Here is a 26,054-nt window from a genome sequence, read left to right as displayed (position 1 = left end):
TTCATCACTGCCTCTTTTCAGAAGACATCTAATGTCTACATAGTGATTCAAACTTTTTAAAAAATATTTTACTTCTTATATCCTAATTTACTTTTGCTTTCTTGTTCTGTCAGAGAATCGTAACAGTAAGGAAATATATCTCAGTACTTTTTTTTAAAGTTTTTTTTTACAATTATTATTCTTAAATAACCTCTACACCTAACATAGAGCTCAAACTCACAACCCCAAGATCAAGAGTCATATGCTCCTCTGACTGAGCCAGGCTGGTGCCCCCTCTTTTTTTTTTTTAAATTATTTCATGTTCTAGCTCTAAGGGAGGAGAGAACTCAACAGGGTAATATGGATGGTTGAATAGAAAAGATCAAGACCTGTTTTCATTATAAATGTCTTTACTTTTTCCCCCTACTCAAAAGTGAACAGGAACATATAGAACATTCTGGAGTATACAAACAGAAGAGAGCCACAACGCCTGCTTAAGGACTCTTATGGAGGACACTATTCTGACATTGTCCTAAAATCCCCCAACAAACCTAAAATTCTGGAGTTATTCTTTGTTTTAAAAATGGGTTTATTGAAACTGAGGGAGGTGGGCTGAGTAATTTTCCCTAAACATCAATATTGTTTAATCGAGTTAGAGCTCAAATCTATGGTTTCTTAACCCTAACAGCTATGCTTATGCATGCTTTTCATTCATTGCATGGATATTATGAGTAAACTGACTGCCTATTATGTGCTGCGCACCTCTCTAAGGCCTGGAAACCCCAGAGTTAACAAGGTAAACAAGGAAATGTGAGAGGGGCTGTGTGAGTTTTCTATTGCTGATGTAACAAATTACCACACATTGAGTAGCTTAAAACAACACAAATATACAACCTTACTATTCTGAAAGGTGAAAAGTCTAAAAGGGATTATATGAGGCTAAAATCAAAATGTCAGCAGGACTATGTTCCTTCAGGAAACTCTAGGGAAGAGTCCATCTACTTGCTTTTAACATCTTCTACAAGCTTCTGGTATTCTTTGGATGTAAGCCCCTTTACATCAAAAAGTCAACAAAGGCCAGCCAAATTTTTCTCATATCACATCATTCTGATACTGACTCTCCTGCCTCCCTCTTCCACTTGTAAAGACCCTTGTGATTACATTGGACCACCTGGATAATCCAGGATAACCTCATCTCAAGGTCAGATGATGAGCAATCTCAATACCATCTATAACCTTAATTCTTCTCTTCTACGTAAACAAACGTATCCACAGGTAGAATGTGTGTACCTTTGGAGAACCATTTTCTGCCTACTCCATAGGCTTTCATTATGAAGTATGGGAATAGGGATATCATTTTTACCATTTTCTAAAAATTATATTAAAAAAATTTAATGCTTATTTTTGAGAGACAGAGAGAGAGAGAGAGAGAGAGAGAGTGGGGGAGGGGTAGTGAGAGAGGGAGACACAGAACCTGAAGCATATTCCAGGCTCTGAATTGTCAGCACAGAGTCTGAGGCTGGGCTCAAACCCACCAACTGGGAGGTCATGACCTGAGCCGAAGTTGGACGCTTAACCAACTGAGCCACCCAGGTGTCCCTAAAAATCATATTTTAGATAATACTCTACATGAAGATAAAAAAACAAGATAAATTTAACATATATGAATGTAAATATAAATAAGATAGAGGATGAATAGAAAGTGAGAGGACAGGAAGGTGTGGGCAATTTCAAAGTAGACAGAAAGATCTCTTTGAGAACTGAATGACAAGAAGAAGTGAATTAAGTAAATATCCACAGAAAGGGCACTTCAGACAGAGGGATTAAAAAGTACCAAAGCCATAAACCAGAATGAGTTTGGAATATTCTTTTTCTTTTTAACGTTTGTTTGTTTGTGTGTTTGTTTAATTGAGAGAGAGAGAGAGAGAGTGAGCATGAGAACAAGCAGGGGAGAGGGGCAGAGGTAGAAAAAGGATCTTAAGCAGGCTCCACACCCAGCATGGAGCCCACCTAGGGGCTTGATCTCACCACCCAGAGATCATGACTTGAGCCAAAATCAAGAGTTGGAGGCTTAATACACTGAGCCAACTAGGCGCCCCTGGGATATTTTTCAAATAGAAGGAAGATGACAAAAAGACAATGAGCTAAGGAAAGAGAATAGTGTGAGAGTAATACCCAAATTCCTTAACTTGGTTTCCATGGTTTTATGTGATCTGGTCCTTGCCTATTTCCCAACCTCTCCCTAAGTGTGATAGTAAACTATTAGACAGGCTTAAGCTGTATTTACACAATAGTGTTTTATTTTTCTAAAAGCTCACTTGGCCACTTTATGGAGAATGGGTTATAGGGGACAGGAATGGAGTGAGTGAATAAAACCAATGAAGAAGCGACCGAAACAGATCATGAAAGAAAGGACAGTATGGTTGATGATAGGGAACAGTGGGCATGTATGGAGTATTCTTTGGAGGCAAATTCTGCAGTGGGGTTTAACAACCTTGAAATGATTAACATCTTGAGGCAGATAATTTTTTGTTGACAGATAACTTTTCTGTGCATTGTTGAGAAACACTGATGTCCAGGATGTGGCAAAAACATAAATGAAGAATGAGGGTGGAAGGGAGGGAAGAAGAGGAAGCCAGGATGACTCCTGCATGTCTAGCTTTCTTAAGTGGGACTCTATGGTCTTTTTCCCATTGTTCTCAGTAAACTTAATGCTGCTTTTTATATTAATTAGAACATTAGTGACACTGAAGTCTGTAAGAGAAGCTAAAGGAGAACAGTTTGTAAGAAAGGCTTAAAACACTTAAAAAAAAATACTTCCTCTAGTAATAAAATAGCACACTTGACTCTCTGGAAGTGAAATTTTATGGGCTTCTTTTCTCAGACACAAAATAACCAGTTTGGGTTATATTATGTCTAAGGTGATTCTATTTCTAACCTTTTATCTCTAAGCTCCAAATCCATTTAAAAGAGAATTCGCTTTAATTGATCTATAGAAGAGATGGGGTAGGAATCTAGGAAGGAAAATGTCAATATATATATTTGCTAAAATTTACTACACACAGAACAAGAAAATCAGTGAGTTATGCTCTTCTGAATCACAAGACTCTAATACTTGTTTTGCATTTAAATTTTATTGATAATTATTTACTTATAATGATATGACCTGACACCATAACTTGATTGGGAATTCCTCTGGGCATAGGCAACATTTTATTCTCCTTTTCATCTATACTTCCTGGCACATAGGTAGTCATCATGGATATTCATTGATTTTGTGTGCAGAAAAGCTCAGACCCACCCAACCACCTTCAGCTTCTATGAAATTCCCTTTCAATTCATGTTGTTTCACAGGAGCTGGCTAACCAAGGCATGGAGACCCAGAAGTGAGCCCATCATCCTCTTCTGAGCAGCATGACTGGCCCAACTTAGAGCACTTGTCTTTTCTTGGACCAATCAGCAACTTCTCTTGATTCTTTTTACACTGATTTTCAATTTGAGATTCAGTATCGATTGTGCAGAAAGGATAGTGCTGAGCTTTAAACCCCTGTATAAAGGATTCCTATACTGTGAAAAAGTTGGTCTGAAGAAGAATCACATTCAAAAAGAAGAGAAAACAAAGAGCTATAAAGGTCTGTACTTTTCTGGAATCATTGCTAAGACTAGGTGTTTTCTAGGCTGGATCAACCAAAAAATTCTTCATGGTTAAATTTGTTTGAGTCAGGCTACCATCTCTTGCCAAAAAAGAGCCTTGCCTGGTAAGGTAGGTAAAAAAACAAATTATTGATGAAAACATTGATATCAGTAAGAGTTTTGCATGTAACATATACTTTTTCCTCTCTTTCCGAGCTGGAGGGAAAAAATGGAATAAAATTATTTGAAAGAAATATTTCACAATACATCTCCTTTATAAGGACAATATAAAGAGGAGTTTGTTTATTTTTTTTAAAGGAGATATGCCAAGGAGATAAGAAATACAGGGGACTGAATGGGAGTGGATTGGCTCTCCAGAGTTTATTTGGAATCCATTCATTTGTCAGAATATTGATAAATGGCTCCCTGTGGAGAACAAAGCTGGCAATCCATTTGCTGTTTGCTGGCAAACAGTTTGCCATCTGACATCAAAGCTAGAGAGAGGACTTTGTCCTAATTATACAGAGCTTAGAGTATGACTGTTTATTGATTAATAATTAAATTTTTCATTCATGCATTCATTCATTCATTCATTCATTCATTCATCATTCATTCATTCAATAGTGTTCATACAGTGTTCCAAGAACAATGACATACACTATGGATGTGAAAGCCAACAAAAAAATGTCCTTATCTTCAAGGGTCACAGGTGTCAGATATAAATCCCACAGAGGCTGGTAAGTAATGCAAACCGGGGATGCCAGCCATTTACAAAACAAGAAGGACCAGTGACAGATCAGGAGAATTTTGAGCCCAAACTCTTATAATATTCAACATTATTTTTTTTTTTTATTTTGTATGTTTGTTTTTACCAAAAAATATGCCTGTGGCTGGATAGAGTCTATATATACTGTGGGTTCTCTGGTGTCCAACTTCTGGTCTTAACATTTAAGCAAATGATTTAATATCATAAAAAAAGTTCTATGGGAAGAGGAAATGACTGAATTCTCTGAATCACTTATTAATGGCATCATGGAAGACCTGATATATCAGTTCTAAAGAGTGTGTATGCTTTACCCAGGTAAACAGAGAGAAGAATCCCAGGCAGAGAGAAGAATCCCAGGCAGAGAGAAGAGTATGGTTTTTCTTCCCAATATATGAAGTTTATTGTCAAATTGGTTTCCATACAACACCCAGTGCTCATCCCAAAAGGTGCCCTCCTCAATACCCATCACCCACCCTCCCCCCCTCCCACCCCCCATCAACCCTCAGTTTGTTCTCAGTTTTTAAGAGTCTCTTATGCTTTGTCTCTCCAGAAGAGTATGTTTTAAGGTTTGGAGGTTAGGAGAGGTCTTGGAACACTGGCACTATGCAAAAGTTTTCATTTGACTGGAACATAGAGCTTCAATGGGTAATGAAAAATGAGGCTGCAGAAGCAGCTTATTAACAAGGTTATATCTAAATCTGTACTCTCTTTGGTGAAACAGTTTAATCTCAAATATGGCACATTTAAAATAAACAATAAAACAAAGAAAACCAAGGTATGTCTTATAACACTCAGCTGAAGCTTGCAACACACTGCTGTCTCAAGAGATTTTTATTGTGCTGGCTAAGCCTCTTATATTTGGTATAAAACAACATTGTCAAATATAAGCTTGATTCCAGCAGGAAAAATTAAGATACTCTAGTCCCAGTTATTTACTACAACTGTGCTGAAATCCAGATACCTGCTTACCTGATAATACATACAGAGAATGTCCTTAGGTTTTCCTATAAAACGCACTATTTGAGCTAAGCACATTAATAAAATTGAAAGAGACCAAAAGGAAAGGGCTAAAGAGAGACAAAGAAAAAAAGGGGGGTTGGGGCATGGGATATTCATTGACTAGATTTCTTCTTTTTTACTTTCTATTTATACAAATCCTGATTTATATCCAATAGTTCAGAAGCTCTTTGAGGGCAGAAACAATTTCTAATTCTTCTTTCTGCTCTCACCGTACTAAACAGTAGTACTGAAAGCCTATTCTTTATATGCTTTCAATAAATATTTAGTCAATTAAATGGAACATTGTATTACCTATCTACGGCTACATAACAAATTACCCCCCAAAATTAAGAGCTTGAAACAACAAACATTAATTATTTTACAATTTCTGGAGGCTAGGAATCTGAGAGTGGTTTGGCTGGTGGATTTGGCTCAGGATGTCCCATTAGGAAGCAATCAATGTTGACGGGGCCTGCGGTCATCTCAAGGTTAACCTGAGGAGGACCCATATTCAAGTCCATTCATGTGGTATTTTTATGCCTGACAACATACATTCCCAAACTCACCCATATGGACTTCTCCACAGGACTCACTTAGCTAACTTCCCCAGAGCAAGCAGTTTGAGAGAGAATATAAGAAAATATCCAACATGGAAGTCATACTTCTTTATAACCTAATCTCAGAATTGACAGTGTATCCATTTCTGCCATATTCTATTCATTACCAGTAAGTCAATAACTCCAGTCCACACTCAGAGGTGGGAAATTATACATGGGCTTGAATACCTGGAAGTGGGTTTCATGGTGGGCCATCTTGGAGACTGCCTATCACAGACATCTAAAAGACAAGCTGGGTTGGGCACCTGGCTGACTCGGTCAATAGAGAATGTGACTCTTGATCTTCGGGTTGTGAGTTTGAGCCCCACATTGGGCATTGAGCTACTTAAAAAAATAAAACAAAATAAAGAAATAAAAGAGAAGTTTGGAAACAGAGCACATTGCTACTCTGAATAAAACAGGGATACTCTTATTGAGGAAGAAGCTGAAAGATATGGGAAAGTAAATTATTGTAGATGGCACGACTCTGCAGAAGAAGGTCATGCCCTCTGAGATGTGACCTTACCTTATGACTCATAAAACTGTCAGCAAAATCAACCTCAAATGGCTAGGAGCTAACAGATTTTTTTGGTGGAAATCAGTGAAACAACTGACTTTTATGCATAGTTCTTTCATAATGTGGAAGCAAGCCAGATAAGAGAACATAGAAGTATAGAGGTGGAGGCAAGAATAAGGTAGGATGTCCTGGGAACTCACAGAAATTTGGGGGAGATAAAGGAGATCATACACCTGTGGAATTTGAGTGGAAGTTCACTGTAACCACATCTGAGGTGCACAGAGATTTCCAATATTTTCTCAGGTGCCTATTTATTTGTGAGATTCTATTTCAGTATCCATTTCTCCTGCTGGAGAAAGGAGGCTCCCTGGTGTTATGAGCTATATTTTATGAACCAATTCAATGGAATTGAGAATAAGAATTTTAAAACAGAAAAAAAAATAATGGAAATAATCAAGGACATCCTTGTTTTTTTCTAGGTATTAGAACACTGTGTGATGCAGATATCTTCATTTATTTTATTTTATATTTTTGGTCTGAAAGAAGGAATGAAAGAATGTGTTTACACATCTTGTCTCTGCAATGTAGAGATCTATTGTTCTATGACTGCCCTCCCTTCTGAAAGAAGTAGCTGCAGGCTATTGCATTAGACATCATCACCTTCCATTGCCACAGCACACATTGCCTTCTGACAAATTGCACAGAAGCCTATAAGAGACTTGGCATAATAGGCTTACTCAAAAGGATGATTTGCAGCCCAATCATCCTTCCACAATAAAAGTTATACAGAGAAGCAATTAGTTGAAGTCAGCAAAGTATAGAAGCAGAAGAGACAGTGACTAAGCTGCCTTAATGGAAAAACACTAGAGTAGGTACTGCAAGGAGACCTGATGACTAAACACTCAATGTATAAATAATTATAAGAGAGACTCTAACTTTTGGAAAGACATTCCAATTCTTACTGAGAATTGACTATGGTTATCAAGGGTTTGTTTCATTCCTGTTTTTTTTTTTTTCTTTTTAACTCTTTTGATCCTACGGACATTAAATTCCCATTATCTAAGCTAAAAGAGCATATCTGTGGCTCTTGGCATTTGTATGTAGTATTGTATATTGTAGCATTTGTCTTGTATATTATTCAATATTATTATTGAAGTCCTATATTTCTTAAGAGCAAAGATCATATTTGATTTTCTGGGAGACCTTTATTTAACCTTCTTGTTCCCAGCAAGCTGTTCACATGGTAATTTCTTTGTACTCCACACTAGATAGTAATCTCCACAAGGGAAGGAAGTATATTTGTGTAATTCACTAATGTTTCCTACATAGCAAAATTCCTGGAATATAGTAAGTTCTTGATAAATATTCATCAAGTGACTGTTTAATGAATTGGCCTCATTTTCAAAGCCTCGTTATAAACAGGATATGAATTTTCATTCTCTCTTGCCCTGATTTAATAGCTCAAATTCCTTTAATAAATCATGCATTGCATAAAAATCCTGTCACTAAAGACAAAGACACATCGTATTTTGTTTACTTCCTTCTTTTTTTTCTTTCTTTTGAGCCATTGATGCTTTTCTGTGTAAACAATTATGATGTCCAGAATGGTACTTTCACTTATACTTTCAGTGGAATTGAGAATCAGATTTTTGGGGAAGAAAAAAATTACTGAAATAAGCAAGGAAATTATGATTTTTTAAAATGTTTATTTATTTATATATTTTTGAGAGAGAGACAGAGTGTGAGTGGGGGAGGGCCAGAGAGAGAAGGAGACACAGAATCTGAAACAGGCTCCAGGCTCTGAGTTGTCAGCATAGAGCCCAACATGGGGCTTGAACTCATGAACTGTGAGATCATGACCTGAGCCAAAGTCAGATGCTTAACCATCTGAGCCACCCAGAATATTTCAATGCTGTAAATGAAGATGAAAGAGTATATGTGAGTTGCTTAACTTTAACTTAAAAACTATATAACTTTTCTTTATAAGTAAATGTGTCAAATGCCTTTTGTGCCCCATTTCACATCCTCTCCACCTAATTTCGAATCCAACTATTGTTGCAGCCACCGGGCTTCCCACAGATGTGACCTGATGGTACTTTTACCTGAATGGTATCACTTCCTTCTCCATGTCTGCCCTAGATCTTTTCTAAAAAGACATCTGCATGTGTCTGCCAAGGACTCAGAAAACTTCTAGTCTAGAAGAAAGTTTTCCTCCACAGAAAGAGAACAGAATTTATGTGTGTGTGAATATATCCAGTATATATGTGTGTGTGTATATATACTATATATTGTATATATATACAATAGTGCATGTACATATACATATATACATGAACATATACATATGTACACATGTATACATATATACTATTTTACATATATCATATACATATTAAAAGGTTTATTATAAGGAATTAATTGACATGATTATGGAGCTGGCAAGTCTAAAATTTGTAGAGCTGATGTTCCAGTTGGTATCTGAAGCAGCCAGTACCTGCTGCAGAACCAGGAAGACCAACGTCCCTGTCTAAGGTCTTCATGTTGCCTTTCCCTCATTGCCTGTTTTACTCTTTTCAGTAGTCTACTCTTCCCTATGTACCTCCTTCCCTTTCTAAAAGAAATAATTTATCCTCAATATCTTAGTCTCTCCTTTCGTGGGGGATGGGGACAGGCTAATGCAATATCACCGAAACATTCTTTTTTCCCCCAGCCTTACTGAGGTATGATGGACAAAGAAAACTATATACTTCAACTGTTCAAAAAAAAAAAAAAGTAACTATGTGCAGTGATGGACGTGTTAGTTAACTTGATTGTGGTGACCATTCCACAATGTATATGGGCATTAAATCAGTGCATTGTGCACCATAAAAATTTATTCTTCCATATATATCCTGTTAAAAATGCAAAATTATCTTTGATAAACAATACATTTTGGTCTCCCAGATGCTCATACCCAAGCAGTGTCTTTGGGATTCATTTTCAAATATCTGCAAAAGAAGATTTATATAGAGAAGTGATAACTTCTATGGTTAAGGTACACAAACAGAACCTTAAGAAATAGATTGTATAATTATTCCTTAAACTATAAGCTTACTCAAAGCAAAGGATGCATCCATTTTGTTCAGGGCTAATCCCTAAATGTCAGACATGTTGAATGCAAGACCACAGATATAGTAAAGTGAGCTATAGTACTAGAAATCAGAATGTTCTGAAGTTTAAAGTCCAAGTTTACCCCTCCTACCTCTATTGTGTTTGATGCATCCTATATGAAACTATTCTTTGGCTTCTTTGATTCCACCCTTAGGTTTGTTTAGCCCATAAACTTAAGATTTAGATTAGATCACAAGGGGTACCTGGGTGGCTCATTCAGTTGGGCATCCAGCTTCAGCTCAGGTCATGATCTCGCAGCTCGTAATTTTGAGCCCTGCATTGGGCTCTGTGTTGACAGCTCGGAGCCTAGAGCCTGCTTCAGATTCTGTGTCTCCCTCTCTCTGTGCCCCTCCCCTGCTCATGCTCTGTCTGTCTGTCTCTCTCTCAAAAATAAATAAGGATTTAAAAAAAAAATTTAAAGATTAGATCACAAAAGCAGAATTATGGTGCTAATGAATACATATATTTATCCTATTAAAATTAATTAGACAGGGGTGCCTGGGTGGCTCAGTCGGTTAAGCATCCGACCAGCTCAGGTCATGATCTCGCAGCCCGTGAGTTCGAGCCCCGCATCGGGCTCTGTGCTGACAGCTCAGAGCCTGGAGCCTGTTTCAGATTCTGTGTCTCCCTCTGTCTCTCACCCTCCCCTGTTCATGCTCTGTCTCTCTCTGTCTCAAAAATAAAGAAAACATTAAAAAAAATTAAAAAAATTAATTAGACATATAAAACTGACCCTCAAGTATAAAATGGAAAGCAAAAGTAATACTCCATGCTCTAAAGTAGCTGAGAATTCAAAATGGCAGGCTATTTTAAGTCACACTCAGACCCATGGCCTAATAAATAATAAATAATAATACTAAGTAAACATATAAACCCTCAGTGTTATCCCCTATTTTTAGAAGTATCATATTGGTTGTACTTCTAGCAGGAGTTTATTGCTTATTAGTACACAGATAGACCAGGTTCAATTACCTGTGAGAAATTTCTCTGATTTCAAGAAAAGTCAATCAGAGCCTATTAGCAGGATTCAATAATTAGTGTCACTGCACCAAATTAATGTGACTTTAACTCAAAGCAAAGACAAAAGGCTTCAGAGAATTGTTAACAAATTTGGCTAGGCCTTTTGAACCATTTTTTAAAAATAACAAATCTTAATTATAATTTTATGAATGCTTAAAGTCTGGGGGCTTGATGTTTGGGAAAGCTGACTATCAAGTCTGTGGTCAATATGCTAAAAGAGTAAATATATTCCTCTGACAGAACACATTGAAGGAAGATCATTTTGAGATTATAATTCCATACAAATTTTGATCCCTGTGTTTATTTCCTCCAATCCTACTTACTAAGACATCAAAAAGGCTACACTGTACATTCATTAAGAGTAAGGATTTTGGACTCTGACTCTATGGGTTTCCATACTGGTTTCCTGACTTATTAGCTATTTGGCCATGATGAGGATACTTGGCCTCTCTGTGCCTATTATGAATGAATGCGGGTGTCCCCAGCACTCATATACTAAAGCTCTAACTCCGGATATGATAGCATTTGGGAGGTAATTAGGGTTAGATGAGAGGCGGGCACTATGATGGGGTCAATGCCCTCATAAGAAGAGACACCAGATAGTTTGCTTTTTCTCCCTACATGCCTGCTCAAAAAGGTAGTGTGAGCACAGTGTGAAAGCTGCCATCTACAAACCAAGGAGAAAGCCCTCACAAGAACCCAACCATACCAGTACACTGATCTCAAGCTTTTAGCCTCTAGACTGTGAGCGAATAAATTTCTGTTGTTTAAGCCACCAAGTCTAAAGTAGTTTGTAATCACAGTCCGAGCAAACCGACACCTCAGATTCCTCAACGGAAGAATGAAGATAACAATAGCATGTGTTTAGCCTACAGTATTACCACCAGTATTAAATAAGTGAGAACAGTACCTAATATGAAGCAAAAGGTAGAATATAAGTTGCTCTTGTTATTGTTTCCTTACTTAGTAATAGACTTGAAGTTAATTTCTGTGTTTGAAATTTAGATCAGTTTAAAAAAGGAAGACAGTCTCAGAATTGGGGTCTATTGAAAGCTCTCATTTGTCTCATGCAGGGGAGGACACGCAATCACTGGCTTCATGTTTTTCAAATTCCGAAAGATTTGAGAATACTCAGGTCTATAAATGAAATCCCTTGAGTTAAGGCCTCATATATGACTTCTAATTGGATGTCCCTGTTCACAGTGTTCCAGCAGGTCAAACATGTCATATCAGAAAAAAACATTCCAGGGGCGCCTGGGTGGCTCAATCGGTTAAGCGGCCGACTTCGGCTCAGGTCATGATCTCGCGGTCCGTGAGTTCGAGCCCCGCGTCGGGCTCTGTGCTGACAGCTCAGAGCCTGGAGCCTGTTTCAGATTCTGTGTCTCCCTCTCTCTGACCCTCCCCCATTCGTGGTCTGTCTCTCTCTGTCTCAAAAATAAATAAAGGTTAAAAAAAATTTTAAGAAAAAAACATTCCAATAACAAGGAGATGTAGTTTAATGGCATCAGCAGACTGAGGATGATTTTTCTTGGCATTGTGTATGTTTTCGGATGAGAACTTAGAGATGCACCATGCTCAACCCAAGCAGGAAGACATGCAGGGAGCTTATATGGTTTGAGCCAACTTATTCTGGAACATCAAATCTGAAACTCCTGACAAAGTGGCATCAGGCACTAAGTTATATTCTGGAGACGGGATGCCATTGCATATACCTTGACAGTCCATCTGGTAAATGTGAATGTCATTTAGTGGTCTATTTCCCAATGAGTGGCGTGGTAACATCTCAATAAAATAAGAATGCAGACTGAGTGTCAATCATCCCATGCCTTCTCAGTTTCCAAGGGATGTGTCTCATCTCTAATAGCATGGAAAAATGGTTCTTTCTCTTAAGATGAAAATATTAGAGCATCTAGTAACACAGCCCAGAATACCGTCAATAAATTCTGTCAAGAAGGTGGAACATAGGAAAGAATAGCTGACTTTTTCTTAACAAATATATATATTCATAACCTCCTTCTTATATTTAATCCTCTGTAGTATATCTGGGGCAGACAGAGAGACAGCCCAATAGCTATCACCCATTCCCTTCTCCCTTGCTAGTCTTTTACTGTGGAAGCTGGGGAATACAATTTACTTACTTCTGTGGCCTCTCTTAAAACGGTAGCCATGTACCAGTTTGGGCTAGTAAAACATAATAGGAAGTCTGCTGAGGTAGGGGATAAAGAAGAGACTCACTCCAGGAAAAGGGCATTTTCCTTCAGCTTCCTGAACACGCATGCCTTCCTGCCTTTAAAAGTAGACATGATGTCTAAAGCTGCAGCAGCCATCTTGTGACCATGAGGCAACATGCCTGACAATTGTAGAAACTGGACTTCACCAGTAAAGCTAAGAATGGTCCACCTCTCAAAAGGAGACTCCTGTGGTTGACAGGAATTTGACGTCCATGAATTTTAACCTTTGCTCTCATAGCTGTGGATGTGTAACTTAACATATCAAAAGACACTTCAGTGATAAAATTAGTTGTGGTCTTTAAAATAAGGAGATTCTCCTGGTGGGCCCAATCTAATCACTTGAGTCTTTCAGAGCAGAGAAGTTTCTCTGGCTGGAGTCATAAAGATGCAGTGGAAGAGGAAGACAATGGAGAGACAAAGCAGACAGATTAGAAGGTGAGAAGGATTTGATCTGCTGTGCTAGCTTTGAGTCAAGAAATGCAGTTGACCTCTAGAAGCTGGGCTTTGCAGGATCCCTGGCTAACAATTAGCAAGACAAGGGGGACCTCAGTCCTAGAGTCACGTGGAGCTGAATTCAGCCCACAGCCTGAATGAGAATGGAAGCAGATTCTTCCTGAGAGCCTCTAGACCAGAAAGTAGACTGGCCCATACCTTGGTTTCATCCTTGTGAGACTCAGCGCTGAGAAATTAGCTAAGCCAACTAGACTTACCTACCATATTGTGTCTATATCAGGCTATCTATAGTACTGCTAAAAATGACTAAAAATGCCTGCGGACACTCACCTGGACCCTGGTAAGCTTCTCATAGACATGCCCCCTTTCCGAACCAATGTTACCACGGACAGACACTTGTGGTTCTTATGACTGAAAGAGTCCCTCCAGCAACAACCATTGGGAGACTTAAAAAGAAATGTTTTTAATTTTTAAAATTTATTTATTTTGAGCAAGAGTGAGAGAGAGAGTCAGAGAGACAGGGAGAGAGAAAATCCCAAGCAGGCTCCGTGTTGTTAGCACAGAGCCCAACACGGAGCTCAAACCCACATTCGAGATGGGATCATGACCTGAGGCAAAATCAAGAGGTAGACACTTAACCAATTGAACCACTCAGGTGCCCAACAACCATCAGGAAACCTTGAAAAAACAAAAGTCCATTACTTATAAGACCTGGAAATTACCTAGCACACCTGTGGCTACAGAGCAAGGTCACAGGTAGAGAGAGAGAGCACTCGAGCATATGCGCCTGAGGTTCTGCTTTTATTGTGGTCAAGAGTAGAGCCCTAGGGTTTCCTTGGCTCATTCTTCACTGGTGCATTTATTTTTTTCATTTTTTATTTTTTTAACGTTATTCATTTTTGAGAGACAGAGACAGGGTGTGAGCAGGGGAGGAGTAGAGAAAGAGGGACACACAGATTCTGAAGCAGGCTCCAGACTCTGAGCTGTCAGCACAGAGCCCAATGCCGGGCTCGAACTCAATGACTGTGAGATCATGACTTGAGCTAAAGTCAGACGCTCAGCTGACTGAGCCACCCAGGAGCCCCTTCATTGGTGCATTTAAAACATTAGAATGGGAATTTAGCACAAGAAGAGAAAAGTCAAGTGGCCCGAATGGTCAATTATTGAAACCAACCCAAATCTCTAGAACAGGAACTTCTTTGTAAGGGGAGACTGTGGGGGAGCTGATGCTTTTTCTGGTCCTGTGCCTAGCAATATGTTTATTCCAGATGGCCATCTTTGAATGGATGTCTTGGTAATCAAAGTTTAAGTCAAGTACTTGTAAGAAAGAAAGAAAGAAAGAAAGAAAGAAAGAAAGAAAGAAAGAAAGAAAAAAAGAAGCAACACAAAATGAAACCAGAGTCAGGGCTTACATTATCCCTATAGAAGTATGAGATACTATATTTGTGGGTGTTTTGTTTCAAGCTGCTAGGTTTGTAGTCATTTGTTATAGCAGCAATAGAAAACTAATACACTACCCAAAACCAATTTATTCACTAATATATTATAGAACACAGGCTATTCTAGGAAGTCAGATAATAAAAATAATGACAATGACAACAATGGTAATAATAACAACCAAGAATGAATGATTCTTATTATTATGTGTCAGGCTCTGTTCCAGGTCAAACAGAACATACTAAAGTACCTTTCCCTTGGAGTTTGTGTCTTAGTAAGAACAAAGTGGGGTGCCTAGGTGGCTCAGTCAGTTAAGTGTCCGACTCTTGATTTCAGCTCAGGTCATGATCTCACAGCTTTGTGAGGTCAGGCTCAGTGCTGACAGAGTGGAGCCTGCTTGGTATTCTCTCTCTCCCTCTGTCTCTGTCCCTCTCTCACATATGCTAGGTTTCTCTCTAAATAAATGAATAAACATTAAAAAAAAATAAGGAAGTGGGACACCTGGGTGTCTCAATTGGTTAAGCAACTGACTTCGGCTCAGGTCATGATCTCATGATTTGTGAGTTCGAGCCCCATGTCTGACTCTGTGTGGACAGCTCCGAGCCAGGAGTCTGCTTCGGATTCTGTGTCTCCCTCTCTCTCTGCACTTTTCCCACTTGTGCTTTCTCTCTCTCAAAAATAAATAAACTTAAAAAAAAGTTTGCAGTTTAAAAAAAACAAATAAGAAATAGTAAATAAACAAACAAACAGGAAAAAAATATTAGTAAGTATTGTGTAGATAATTTAAATCATGTATTTTAAGGCAAATTACCAGATAATTTAGACGGTATGGTCAGGAAAAGCCTCTTTGCGAAGGTAATTCGTATCTAGGTGCAATCTGGATAAAAAGCAACAAGCTAACAAATTATTGTGAGGCGGGTAATATAGACAGCTACAAAGTCTCAGTGACAGAAATAAGCTTGGAGTGTTTGAGACAAAGGGAAGAACCATGGTGGATGAGGAAAGGCATAAAGTCTGAGAGCAAGGCAGGGGAAAGATTCAGGAGGACCTCACAGGCCATGAGTTTATATTCTATTCTTTGGATAATGGGAATTCAGTGGAAGGAAATGATCTGAATTATGTAAAAATGGTCACTGATGATAGGACACACAGTATAGAGGCTGGTGGGTACCAATGGAAATAGAGAACAGGTTGCATGAGATGATTAAGGTTTAGACTACGGTGGCGATAGGGGAGCTGGATAGTTTCCAGATGATGGATAGTTCCAGATTGTTTTGGAGACAGATTAAACAGGACTTTCTGAAGCACGTGTTGTGAAGATGAGGATCAGAGCAGACTCAAGAATAACTTTTAAGTCTTTAGTTGAAGAAGGTGCATGGGTAATTCAGATTAAGGAGGGGAAGAATGGAGAAAACTTAGCAGGTGGGGTGGATACGTTGAAAACTTAATTCTGCTTTGGCTATTTTAATTTTCAGATGACTATTAGCTATTCTTTTTTTTAATCTTTATTTCTTTTTGAGAGAGAGATACAGAGTGTGAGTGGTGGAGGGACAGAGAGAGGAAGACAGAATCTGAAGCAGGCTCCAGGCTCTGAGCTATCTGCACAGAGCCTGACCTGGGGCTTGAACTCATGAGCTGTGAGATCATGACCTGAGCCAAAGTCGGACGCTCAACTGACTAAGGCACCCAGGCACCCTATTTGCTATTCTAAAGAATAATTTTAATATCTGTTGGCTAATAGCCCCAAACTTCATTTTTCTACATTGCTCATATTTTTTATGATTCCTTTAAACTACATGCATAGTTGCCTATTTAATTTTTTCTTTAAACAAAAATCAATTTTCACTGATAAAACTATTTTAAAAGAAAATGTTAAGGCAAATACCCACTGTATTCATTTTATTTTTGCAGCAGTCATAGCAAAGGAAGATAATCATAAAAATAAATGCAGTGTTGGTAGATGGGAGGCCCACGGAAGAGGGTAGGAAATGCAGAGAGGCAGTGTGCGCTACACAGTCTGGCGGGAGGGAGCCAGGGTGGAGGGGCAGCCCGCCGACAAAGCAGAGCCCCCTAGTCTGGCTTGCAAAAGCAGAGGGGCCGGACGGAGTGTGTTCGGACAGCAAGCGGGACTTAACATCTGGAAGGTTATAAGCTAACAGCTCTGCTTGGAGAGCGGGAGGCCTGGAGGACAATGGAAGGGAGAGTTGTTGAGCCCCGGACAGAGCTCAGCTTGGCAGGGAACAAAGGCGTTCGCCAGCACCATCTCCCTCACCCATCCCCCAGCCAAAGTCCCAAAGGGAACCAGTTCCTGCCATGGAACTTGCTTGCACATTGCAAACACCCAACACTGTGCTTCTATGGATCCATCCCTCTGGCGGGTCTGACTCCCTCCCGGTGCTGCAGGGTCCCCTCCCGAAGCTGATCACCGAAGGAAAAGCGAGTGGAGCCTGCCCCTCCCGCCCCTGTGCACCTTGCAGATCCACCCCAGCTAATACGCCAGATCCCCAGCACCACAAGCCTAGCAGTGTGCAAGTAGCCCAGACGGGCCACGCCACCCCACAGTGAATCCCACCCCTAGGAGAGGGGAAGAGAAGGCACATACCAGTCTGACTGTGGCCCCAGCGGTGGGCTGGGGGCAGACATCAGGTCTGACTGCGGCCCTGCCCACCAACACAAGTTATTCAAGACAGCACAGGGGAAGTGCCCTGCAGTCCCGCACCACTCCAGGGACTATCCAAAATGACGAAACGGAAGAATTCCCCTCAAAAAACCTTCAGGAAATAGCGACAGCTAACGAACTGATCAAAAACAATTTAAACAATATAAGAGAAAGTGAATTTAGAATAATAGTTAGAAAATTAATTGCTGGGCTTGAAAACAGTATAAAGGACAGCAGAGAATCTTTTGCTACAGAGATCAAGGGACTAAGGAACAGCCAGGAGGAGCTAAAAAATTATATTAATGAGCTGCAAAATAAAATGGAGATGACCACAGCTCGGATTGAAGACACAGAGGAGAGAATAGGTGAACTAGAAGATAATATTATGGAAAAAGAAGAAGCTGAGAAAAAGAGAGATAAAAAAAACCAGGAGTATGAGGGGAAAATTAGAGAACTAAGTGATGCACTAAAGAGAAATAATATATGCATAATTGGTATTCCAGAGGAGGAAGAGAGAGGGAAAGGTGCTGAAGGGGTACTTGAAGAAATAATAGCTTAGAACTTCCCTGAACTGGGGAAGGAAAAAGGCATTGAAATCCAAGAGGCACAGAGAACTCCCTTCAGACGTAACTTGAATCGATCTTCTGCACCACGTATCACAGTGAAAGTGGCAAAATACAAGGATAAAGAGAAAATTCTGAAAGCAGCTAGGGATAAACGTACTCTAACATATAAAGGGAGACCGATAAGACTCGTGACGGATCTCTCTACTGAAACTTGGCAGGCCAGAAAGGAATGGCAGGAAATCTTCAATGTGATGAACAGAAAAAAATATGCAGCTGAGAATCCTTTATCCAGCAAGTCTGTCATTTTGAATAGAAGGAGAGATAAAGGTCTTCCCAAACAAACAAAAACTGAAGGAATTCGTCACCACTAAACCAGCCCTATAAGAGATCCTAAGGGGAATCCTGTGAGACAAAGTACCAGAGATATTGCTACAAGCATGAAACCTACAGACATCACAATGACTGTAAACCCATATCTTTCTATAATAACACTGAACTTAAATGGACTAAATGCGCCAATCAAAAGACATAGGGTATCAGAATGGATAAAAAAACAAGATCCATCTCTTTGCTGTCTATAAGAGACTAATTTTAGACCTGAGGACACCTTCAGATTGAAAGTGAGGGGATGGAGAACTATTTATCATGCTACTGGAAGTCAAAAGAAAGCTGGAGTAGCCATACTTATATCAGACAAACTAGACTTTAAATTAAAGGCTGTAACAAGAGATGAAAAAGGGCATTATATAATAATTACAGGGTCTATCTATCAGGAAGAGCTAACAATTATAAATGTCTATGCGCTGAATATGGGAGCCCCCAAATTTATAAAACAATTACTCACAAACATAAACAACCTTATTGATAAGAATGTGGTAATCACAGGGGACTTTAACACTCCACTTACAGAAATGGATAGATCATCTAGACATACGGTCAATAAAGAAACAAGGGCTGTGAATGATAGGTACATTGGATCAGATGGACTTGACAGATATATTTAGAACTCTGCATCCCAAAGCAACAGAATATACTTTCCTCTTGAGTACACATGGAACATTCTCCAAGATAGATCACTTACTGGGTCACAAAACAGCCTTTCATAAGTATACAAGAATTGAGATCATACCGTGCATACTTTCGGACCACAATGCTATGAAACTTGAATTCAACCACAGGAAAACGTCTGGAAAACCTCCAAAAGCATGGAGGTTAAAGAACACCCTACTAAAGAATGAATGGGTCAACCAGGCAATTAGAGAAGAAATTTAAAAATATATGGAAAAAAAACGAAAATGAAAATACAACAATCCAAATGCTTTGGGATGCCGCGAAGGCGGTCCTGAGAGGAAAATACATTGCAATCCAGGCCTATCTCAAGAAACAAGAAAAATCCCAAATACAAAATCTGACAGCACACCTAAAGGAAATAGAAGCAGAACAGCAAAGGCAGCCTAAACCCAGCAGAAGAAGAGAAATAATAAAGATCAGAGCAGAAATAAACAATATGGAATCTAAAAAAATTGTAGAGCAGATCAACGAAACCAAGAGTTGTTTTTTTAAAAAAATAAACAAAATTGACAAACCTCTAGCCAGGCTTCTCAAAAAGAAAAGGGAGATGACCCAAATAGATAAAATCATGAATGAAAATGGAATGATTACAACCAATCCCTCAGAGATACAAACAATTATCAGGGAATACTATGAAAAATTATATGCCAGCAAATTGGACAACCTGGAAGAAATGGACAAATTCCTAAACACCCACACTCTTCCAAAACTCAAACAGGAGGAAATAGAAAGCTTGAACAGACCCATAACCAGCGAAGAAATTGAATCAGTTATCAAAAATCTCCCAACAAACAAGAGTCCAGGACCAGATGGCTTCCCTGGGGAATTCTACCAGACATTTAAAGCAGAGATAACACCTGTGCTTCTCAAGCTATTCCAAAAAATAGAAAGGGAAGGAAAACTTCCAGACGCATTCTATGAAGCCAGTATTACTTTGATTCTTAAACCAGACAGAGACCCAGTAAAAAAAGAACTACAGGCCAATATCCCTGATGAATATGGATGCAAAAGTTCTCAATAAGATACTAGCAAATCGAATTCAACAGCTTATAAAAAGAATTATTCACCACGATCAAGTGGGATCCATTCCTGGGATGCAGGGCTGGTTCAACATTCGCAAATCAATCAACGTGATACATTACATTAATAAAAGAAAAGATAAGAACCATATGATCCTGTCAATCGATGCAGAAAAAGCATTTGACAAAATTCAGCATCCTTTCTTAATAAAACCCTCGAGAAAGTCGGGATTGAAGGAACGTACTTAAACATCCTAAAAGCCATTTATGAAAAGCCCACAGCTAACATCATCCTCAACAGGGAAAAACTGAAAGCTTTCCCCCTGAGATCAGGAACACAACAGGGATGTCCACTCAAACCGCTGTTGTTTAACATAGTGTTGGAAGTGCTAGCATCAGCAATCAGACAACAAAAGGAAATCAAAGGCATCAAAATTGGCAAAGATGAAGTCAAGCTTTCACTTTTTGCAGATGACATGATACTATACATGGAAAATTCGATAGACTCCACCAAAAGTCTGCTAGAACTGATACATGAATTCAGCAAAGTTGCAGGATACAAAATCAATGTACAGAAATCAGTTGCATTCTTATACACTAATAATGAAGCAACAGAAAGACAAAGAAACTGATCCCATTCACAATTGCACCAAGAAACATAAAATACCTAGGGATAAACCTAACCAAAGATGTACAAGATCTGTATGCTGAAAACTATAGAAAGCTTATGAAGGTAATTGAAGAAGATATAAAGAAATGGAAAGACATTCCCTGCTCATGGATTGGAAGAATAAATATTGTTAAAATGTCAATACTACCCAAAGCTATCTACACATTGAATGCAATCCCAATCAAAATTGCACCAGCATTCTTCTGGAAGCTAGAACAAGCAATCCTAAAATTCATATGGAACCACACAAGGCCCCGAATAGCCAAAGTAATTTTGAAGAAGGAGACCAAAGCAGGAGGCATCACAATCCCAGACTTTAGCCTCTACTACAAAGCTGTCATCATCAAGACAGCATGGTATTGGCACAAAAACAGACACATAGACCAATGGAATAGAATGGAAACCCCAGAACTAGACCTACAAAATTATGGCCAACTAATCTTTGACAAAGCAGGAAAGAATATCCAGTGGACAAAAGACAGTCTCTTTAACAAATGGTGCTGGGAGAACTGGACAGCAACATGCAGAAGAATGAAACTAGACCACTTTCTTACACCATTCACAAAAATAAACTCAAAATGGATAAAGGACCTGAATGTGAGACAGGAAACCATCAAAACCCTAGAGGAGAAAGCAGGAAAAGACCTCTCTGACCTCAGCCATAGTAATTTCTTACTTGACACATCCCCAAAGGCAAGGGAATTAAAAGCAAAAATGAACTATTGGGACTTCATGAAGATAAAAAGCTTCTGAACAGCAGAGGAAACAATCAACAAAACTAAAAGGCAACCAACGGAATGGGAAAAGATATTTGCAAATGACATATCGGACAAAGGGCTAGTATCCAAAATCTATAAAGAGCTCACCAAACTCCACACCCGAAAAACAAATAACCCAGTGAAGAAATGGGCAGAAAACACGAATAGACACTTCTCTAAAGAAGACATCCGGATGGCCAACAGGCACATGAAAAGATGCTCAACGTCGCTCCTCATCAGGGAAATACAAATCAAAACCACACTCAGATATCACCTCACGCCAGTCAGAGTGGCCAAAATGAACAAATCAGGAGACTATAGATGCTGGAGAGGATGTGGAGAAATGGGAACCCTCTTGCACGGTTGGTGGGAATGCAAATTGGTGCAGCCACTCTGGAAAAGAGTGTGGAGGTTCCTCAGAAAATTAAAAATAGACCTACCCTATGACCCAGCAATAGCACTGCTAGGAATTTACCCAAGGGATACAGGAGTACTGATGCATAGGGGCACCTGTACCCCAATGTTTATAGCAGCACTCTCAACAATAGCCAAATTGTGGAAAAAGCTTAAATGTCCATCAACTGATGAATGGATAAAGAAATTGTGGTTTATATACACAATGGAGTACTATGTGGCAATGAGAAAGAATGAAATATGGCCCTGTGTAGCAACGTGCATGGAACTGGAGTGTGATGCTAAGTGAAATAAGCCACATAGAGAAAGACAGAAACCATATGTTTTCACTCTTATGTGGATCATGAGAAACTTAACAGCAACCCATGGGGGAGGGGAAGGAAAAAAAAAAGAGGTTAGAGAGGGAGAGAGCCAAAGCATAAGAGACTTGAAAACTGAGAACAAACTGAGAGTTGATGTGGGGGGGGGGGGTGGGAGGGAGGGGAGTGTAGGTGATGGGCATTGAAGAGGGCATCTTTTGGGATGAGCACTGGGTGTTGTATGGAAACCAATTTGACAATAAATTTCATATATTAAAAATAAAAAAAATAAATGCAGTGTTTAAAAAGATGTTGTTTGATTTTGTTTCTGTTGCCTAAGGATCTGAACACGTAGTCAGATCACTTGGTTGAGATGTGTGTGTGTGTGTGTGTGTGTGTGTGTGTGTGTGTACATATATCACTGGGTTGAGAATACATATATGTCATGTATTTATGTCATATATGTCACGTGAGAGAGAGACACAGAGACAAGTATTCATTAGATGTGAAAGTCACAGTAGCTAGAAAATATGACATGTCCTTTCAGTTTCTTTAATTCCTTTTGATTATCTCAAAAACATTTTTCCCTTGTAAGCGATTCAAAGTATATCATGCCGTATCTATGTGTCACTTAAATTCCTCTCACTTAGTGCCTAAAATCACTGGGTGTCACCTGACCCACACTTTGGCGATAGTGCTTATAGACCTAGTAGATATAAATCAGTACATGATGAGAGGGGGAGGCATAATTATAACTCACAGGGCACTTATTTTCCTGATTCTCAAGCATTTGAAGGACATTGCACGTATTGTCTCCATAAATGTTGTTTTAAACGGGGATAAAAATTTTATCACATGCCAAGCACTGAAATGATACTTGATGCTGTCGTTTACACTGAGAACAATTTTAATGAAGCTTTCCAACTACCTTTTTCCCTTACCAGGTTGCCATGCATCTCCTACCCCCCTGCCAGTTTGTAAATCAGATTGGGTTTAGGCCAAGCTAAAAATATTTTCCTTGCACAAAGCACTTTCCTAGCACATCAGTGATTAAATCACAGACATGCTTTGTCCACGATTTGGTTCTACATATATAGACAGGCTTGGGTGAAAATTTGTTTGTGGGATGTACCAAAAAATTCTCCTTCCACCAGCTGGACCCATACCACCCCCACTCCTATTCAGAAAGCTCTTCACATGTTTTCTTTTCCAAGGGCATTTTGTACAAACGTATAATATCAGGCAATCTTGATTTTGTTTTAATATAAAGATGCTGAATAAACTTTGTTAGAAGAGTTAAAATTTGCATCTGCTTTCTAGACATAATTGTGCACTTGTGTAAATGTGGGGTTGGGGTGGGGAGACTGGGTGCTGGTAATTTCTGCTCTTTGAATATTTCTCCAAAGGACAATGAGAAAGAGAATAATTTCATCCAGTATTTGGATGTTCTGCACTCTCTGGTATCTGCCCATTTGTCCAGGTACGAGGATTTGATAAACTAATTGGCTAAACAGAACTGATGGAAACAACTAATGGGAGGGATTAACAAAGTATAAACAGTAGGGGACAAAACCTTGCTCACTCTTCCCTTTCTTGAACACTTGCACAGCAAATGCTTTTTAAGCTTCTGGCAATGATGTGGTATACTAACCCACTGATCCTGTCTTAACAAGTCCAGCCATCATTCTCCAGGATCCAATTCCTTCTCAATGATTAGGTTAATAAATCAGGCAGAGCTTGTGCAGGCATCTGAAAATTGAAGGAGTAGAGAGTTGGAAGTCCTGTTCCCTTGTAGACCTAAGTCTGGTTTCTAATTCAATTCTATCAGAGAAGCCCTCTATCTTTAGAAGAGGGTTGAGCAGGGTGGTGGTAGAATATGTAAGAGGTAGAGTAACATATACACCATGTGAATTGGATATTTGGCTACGAAACTTACCATTCCATGCCCTCCAGGATTCTCTTCTTAGAGAGTGCTATACATGAAGACAAAAGCGAATTCAGTAACACTATCAGATGTTATATTTGCAACACACGCACGTGCTTTGTTTTTCCCTTTGCAACTGCACACAGAGCCAACCACTTTAAGCCCATCGTGCATGTAACACGGGCTAAATAGTCTCTTTTGACACTCCTAATTATTTCCACTTTTGTCTCCAGTATATTTCTTTCTTCATAGACCTATACCTCTTATTGCTAGTATCTGCACTATTTTTGTCATTCCCTATCCAAACCCTAATGCCATGAAATATATGCAAGCTTGTACACATTTTGCTTTATATAAAAAAATATACTTGTCTAGCAATCACAATTGGTAACAAAGCTGAAAATTAGCTGTGCTTCTCAGTCAGCACCATCATAAGCCAACTCAACATGTTTATTCAGCAGCAAACAAATTTGGTGTGCAAAAGGCAAGAGAAAAATATCAAAGTATAAAGGATGAACACTTGTTTTTTTATTTAAAAATTTTTAAAATATTTATTTATTTTTTAGAGACAGAGAGAGGCAGAGCATGAGCAGGGGAGGGGGAGACAGAGAAAGACAAAGAATCTGAAGGAGGCTCCAGGCTCTGAGCTGTTAGCACAGAGCCCAAGGCGGTGGGGGGGGGGGGGGGGGGGGGGAGGCGAACTCACGAACTGCCAAGACCATGACCTGAGTCGAAGTCGGACACTCAACCGACTGAGCCACCCAGGAGCCCTGACACTTGTTTTGTTTTTAAGTCAATGACCCGTGACACAAGAATGTTCTCCCAAACCCTAGACACCTCGGTATCTTTGCAATGGATTCACGATTCATAAGTCACATAAGCATTTTCTCAAACAATAAATGTTAACATAATGACTAGTCATTCAAATGGGTTAAGGTTGTCCACGTTTGAAAACATATATCAAAGTGTTTCTCAAAATGTGGACCCTGGATCAGCAGCATTAGTACCTCCTAGGAAATTAGATACTCACACTCTCTAGATCTCTCTAGTATTAAAAACTCAAGAACTCTGGGTAGAGCCCAGCACCTGTGTTTTTATAAGGCTACTGGTAGATTCTGATGGTCACTAAAGTTTAGGAAGCATCAATTTATAAAAGGCATAAAAATTGGGTGCCTGGGTGACTCAGTCGGTTGGGCAGCCGACTTGGGCTTGGGCCATGATCTCACGGTTTGCAGGTTTGAGCCCCGCATTGGGCTCCGTGATGGCGGCTTGGAGCCTGCTTCAGATTCTCTGTCTCTGCCCTTCCCCCACTCAAACTCTGTCTCTCTCTCTCTCAAAAAGTAAACATTAAAAAGTTTTTTTTAAAGGGTATAAAAAAGAAGCACTCCTTTTGCATCAATGCTAATTATAGAAATTTATTCTAATGACATAATTATGGAACATGGGAATGTCTAAAGATGCATCCAATAGGATATTCACCACAGAACTGTTTATAATTGTGCTAAGCTGGAAAACAATGAACATTCTATATAAAGAATAATTATATGAGGAATATTAATAATTTGTGCCTAAGATTATCCTAATTTTCTCAAAATCACTCAAATGACTACATTCAAATATCAAGACTACTCACCAAAATAAGCAAAATATCTAGAAAGCTTATCTATTTATAGAATCATGAATGTTCATAAGTTTCACCTTTATAAGGGTTTTGACCAAATTTCTATTACTTTATATATATGTGGGTGTGTGCATTCATTATATATATATATATATATATATATATATATATATATATAATGCATATATAAACATATATAAACATATAAACATATATCTAGATAGATGGATGGATGGATGGATGGATAGGTAGGTAGGTAGATAGATAGATAG

This window comes from Panthera leo, chromosome E2 (assembly GCF_018350215.1).
Source record: "Panthera leo isolate Ple1 chromosome E2, P.leo_Ple1_pat1.1, whole genome shotgun sequence".
Taxonomy (NCBI): domain Eukaryota; kingdom Metazoa; phylum Chordata; class Mammalia; order Carnivora; family Felidae; genus Panthera; species Panthera leo.
This window is presented reverse-complemented; position numbering follows the sequence as displayed.